This window comes from Poecilia reticulata, chromosome 12 (assembly GCF_904066995.2).
Source record: "Poecilia reticulata chromosome 12, P_reticulata-male-v2, whole genome shotgun sequence".
NCBI lineage: Eukaryota > Metazoa > Chordata > Actinopteri > Cyprinodontiformes > Poeciliidae > Poecilia > Poecilia reticulata.
This window is the reverse complement of record NC_088841.1, coordinates 19,914,764-19,920,123: the sequence shown is the minus strand read 5'-3', so window position 1 is coordinate 19,920,123 and position 5,360 is coordinate 19,914,764.

Here is a 5,360-nt window from a genome sequence, read left to right as displayed (position 1 = left end):
TACTCAAGTTTATGCAACTAACAGCATCTCATTATATAATAATATACATAATCATATTTATGCTCTGCAATAAAACGCTTCCAAAAATGTGCAGCAGGTTATTAGAGCTAGAACATTTTAATAATTAATAAAGAAGACTTATATCAGTCAGAGTGGACATTTGGAATTGTATCCCTAACCAGTCTGAAATGACACACTTAACCCTGAAACGCTGGATTACTTTATTCAAATCATGCAATGATGCAAAACAGCTTAGTTCTCACTGCTCAAATCCAGAAACACAAAGTTGTTATTAAAGTTAAATAACACTTTGGGGAAACGTTCCCTCTAATTTTTTGAACAACCTTCACTTTGCTTCCAGAAAATGATGAATTCCTGTTTACTTATTACAGAGGAAAATATTAAATCCCTGTTTGAGACATTTTCTTACAGATTTACAGTCACCTTTTCAATCACCTTTTCTGCTTGTTTTGCACAGTTCCATCAGTCTACCCTTCAGCACACACTGTTCACTCCCAACTGTTTAAAGGAAGCATTTTCTTTCCAATGAACTGCTTTACTTCACAGATTTGTAATAAGTCCAAAACTACTGAATCGTTTCACTTTGAGACATGCCGTCGCATTTCTGATGCTCTAGAAAATTAATTTGAATCTCTTTGAGTAACTTGAGATGAGTCTCTGTCCTTTCTAATGTACGGGAGACAGTAATTGCTGCACAATTGCTGTCATTTAAGAGCGACATCGGTTCTTCAACACAATCCAGTTGTGTTTTACAGCACTTTAAAGTGCAGCGCATGTGCTTGTTAAAGTGAATAATGAGCTCCTCCTGAGTGCGGATGAAAGAGACAGATAAGTGGTGTGTTTTTTTTTTAAGTCCTACAGCCACCTCCACATTTATTGGCACAAGTAGTTGAGTTGTGCAAAAAGCCTTGAAACAACGTAATATTTTATTGCAGTGGTCTTACAGTGAGAATCTTAGAAGAAACACGTATTTACTTCTAGTACATTTATTCCGCAGGGACAGTGGCCGTAGCTGCAACTGAAGAGATACAAAAATCATACTGAAGTAGGATTTATTTAAAACAGATGTTTATTGACAAATTGCTGGTTTAATGTGTAGTTCACTCATGAAAATGTGAGAGAGAGGAAAACGTGCATTGAGTGAGGGAGATCTGGTAACAGGGACATAGCTAGTCTTGTCTGAACCCAGATCCTACTAACAATCTAACTTTTCTCTTTATTATTAAATCCATCCAATATTTATACTTGCTTAGCCTGGACAGATCATCAGTCGATCACACAAGGCAACAGAGTTACACACACAGACACCTAAGGGCAATTTAGAGAGACCAGTTAATCTCACAGTCATGTTTTTTGGATTGTGAGAGGAAGTAGTGGTGCCCAGAGAAAACCCACTCTGGGGGAGAACATGTAAGCTCCCTGCAGAAAGACTCAAACCCAGAACCTTCTTCCTGCAAGGAAAAGATGCTACCAGCTGCTACCCTGTGCAGCCCATAAGCAATGCAGCTGTTGCAGAAGAATAATCTGCAGCATTTGAGGTTTTATTCAGAATTTCTTATTGAACAGAAAGCTGTCTCTACAAGACATCATCTAATCACAAGAAGGTCAATAACCCAACCGATTCCATCATCTTTGGTTCGTCCAGATCTTTGTGACTCTTTCAGCGTCTGCTGTTTTGCTGCGCAGTTTGCACAAGAAGTGAAAGCAGCTATCGTTTAGATCACATAGTCATAGGAAAAAGCACATTTAAACAGAGACAATCCCAGACGTTGTGTCAAACGGCCAAAAAACTTAAGCTTCACAGTGTCTATGCATTTGTTTAAATACGGGGCCACGAAGCTTTCCACAAATTACTCAGTTTTTACTTACATAAAGAAAAAAGGAGAGGGTTAAAGATTTATGGAGATTACATTGCAGAAGTGCTGCAGTTGAGAATAAATCCTCATGGGCATTGAGGAGAGGTGAGAGTCTGATGCCCTGTGGACTGCATTACAATTTCCTCTCCTGATGTAGGACTTCTGAATCTGAAATGAAACATGTAGGGTTGCTTTTCATTGCACTTCTTTATACAAATAACCCATCTATGAATATGCAAAAATAAGATTGGTAATGTCTTTTTTGCATGCCTGCTGGACAGAGTGATTAATGGGATAAATTAAATTCACCAATAGCTTAACCTAATGGACTTTTAGTGCAAAGCTTGTGAGTTGTAAAGAGTTTCTAAGGGGCCTTTATACTCCCTGCATGTACTGACAAACAACTAGCTGATTAATTGGCTGGATAACCAGCATGCGCTTAGCATGCCAGAGTTTCCTAAGCCCTCATTGCTAATTCAAATCTATTAAATTTCATCTGAATACTTTGCCAATTCCAAATTTGAGCTACTCATATTTTGTCTTGATATAAATTCTAACTCTATTTTATCTTCCTGTAATTGGCAGTGAATCCTATTTATGCTTGTACTGTTCATGCTAAGACTATAATCGTATTGAATCGTGTTTAATCTTTTTATCAGTTGTTTTTCTTCCACGTCTACATCTAAAGTTCCAAACAGCTGTTGATTTTAGATTACTTTTTTGTTGCTGTAAAGCACTTTGCACGTTGTGTAGAACTGACTGCATCTGCAGGCTGCATAAAACCGCCTGAAACAGACAGGATGCAAACCAACGTATAAAAACAGTGCTTATGCTAGCTGTCTCTAGGGTAAATGTGGGTCAAACACTGGAAGACCTTTCTAGCTGCTCACAGAAACTAACAACCATAAACCTCCACGCTCTAAGACTTAGTGAACTTTGAAGCATCCGTTGACCTAACATTGATTCGACAACAGAGGGATTTACCAGCTGGACCTTATACAATTAAAAACAGTGAAAGTAAATAAAATGGAGAAAAACAGGAAATCTTCTTGAATAGACTACATGAAGTAAAATCATTCTTTTAAAACTGTGGTGTGTTTCTTTTTTTTTTTTTTTGCAACTAATGTACACTGACAATAAAAACACATTTTAGTCTAGATCAGTGTTTCTCAACCTTTTTCGGGCCAGCGCCCCCCTAGCCCTAATCCAGGTCCCTCGCCGCCCCCCACCAAAGAATTTGTAGGTTACTTTGCACTGACAATTATTTTATTATTAATGTTTCTATCGTAGATGTTTTGAATCGGCGCACCGATTATGTTTTCCCGTACACTTCAGCGCGCCTTACGCTCCTTCACCTCGCGCACATAACGGGGTAAATGTAGAGAGTTTTGCCCTAAATGTATCGGTGTCTGGAGGAGGGGGATTGGGGGGGGCGAGCGTATGTTTCTACGCTCCTTCGTGGGGCGGCGCCGATTTATGTTTTCGCATCCACCTGAAGCCCCTGCCCATGACATTTCAACAATATTATTTTACCTTTTATCTGGAAACAGTGTGTTTATTCTTGCCATACAGTCTCGGTATTAATTATTGCTCGAAAGGTCTTGCCATACCAGTTTTATTCCTCCGTATTTACTTTAGTTTCTTAGTTTATTCTTGCATTTTGTTCTTCATTCGTTTCCATTTAGTTTCCTTTGATTAGTTTTATCCTCTCTTGGTTTATTGCTATGTTCACTTTAGTTTATTTCCTGTTGCTACATTTATTTGATCGTTTATTGACCCACCAGTAATTCACCCCTCACCTGCTGCTCCGCCTAATCGTCATGTTTCACATCATGTGTTGATTTTTTTTCACTGTTCAGCGTCGGATTCTCTGTTTTTATGCCATAATTCACATCTAGTTCGTCGCTCCGTTTTATGTCCCGCTTCTCCTGTTTCAGAGTTTTGCGCAATGTGCGCGGCGGTTTTTTGTTGTTGTTGTTGTTGTTGTTGTTGTTGTTGTTGTTGTTGTTGTTGTTGTTGTTGTTGTTGTTGTTGTTGTTGTTGTTGTTGTTGTTGTTGTTGTTGTTGTTGTTGTTGTTGTTGTTGTTGTTGTTGTTGTTGTTGTTGTTGTTGTTGTTGTTTAAGCCCCTAAGGTGCAGGGCGGTCGGGAAACATATCGATGGGGAAAAGACAGACTGACATAAACCTTTTAAAACAACGGAAACAATTTCTACATTCTGATTATCTAAATGTAAAAGTGCTGTGTTGTTCTATCACCCCCGTTTCATACCGGACCACTTACAGCACCGGTGTTAACGCTATAAAATGAACGCTCTCTATCGTGGTATCACCCATGGAGGGATTTCTTTATGTAAATTGGTTCATTTTTCAAAGGGATACAAAGTGAGGGTATCGTGATTTTAGTAATTACATGTTTATAAGAGCGATTTTCTGTTGTTCGTCCATGGTAGCGGGCAGCTTTCAAACGGAAATAAAACACTTTTTAATATAAATTGCTGCTTTGACATGATCACAGAACTGCCAAAACATATGTAGCCTAAATAAATACCAGACAAAGTGAATCACAGCAGCGTCATCAGCCGGTGTAACGCTGAACTGATGCGGAGCGGAGCTGCGCCATGAAGATACAATCACTGAATAGAAGAAGAGCTGCCATCGATACAGCTGCAGCCAAGCATGATTTAATGTTACACAATACAGTTTTACCAAGTTGCTCAAAGTCTAAACTGGTATTGTTGTGGATTTAAGGTGTAAAGTTTACCTTCGACCAAACGCCCCCCAAAGGCATCCCAGCGCCCCCCTTTTGTAAAAATGTCCTCCAGCGCCCCCTGCCGTCCTCTGAACGCCCCCTGGGGGGCGGTACCGCCCACGTTGAGAACCGCTAGTCTAGATGTTTGGATTCCCACTGCTGGAGTTTAAGGAAAAAGGAACTGAGAAGAAGAAAACTGTCATTTCTGTGCTGTTTGTGTTTTTGGTGATGACGTCACAAAATATATACACATGCATTTGCATAACTGCCTCTACCGTGGGGTAAAAATGAAAGAAATATTGGATGTTTTTCCTCAAAGTTAGGCGAAAAAAAAGTGTAGACATAGATGTAACTCTTATGATGTGAGTAATGATATTCATTGAGGCTGGAAAGTTGAGATTGCAATCTACTATATCCAGCAGACTGTGTTTTTACACTCGGAACACGTTGAATTTAAGATAAAAAGTTTATTTCCTCTTAAATATATAAAACTTTATTTCAGTCTTTTGTACACGCTTTGCTACATTTCACCATTGAGCTGCTGCATCGTCCTTTCTCTCTGACCTTCATTCGTTTTTCTTGTACGAACTCACTGCACCTGTACATGTTATACTTTTACATTTCATTCAGTTTCTAATGAAATCCAACATGTTTTCATTGTTCAATCTTTCATCCCTTTCTTTTGTTCTTTACGTATTAGCATTTTTGTATGTAAATGTATTATTGTCGGCATG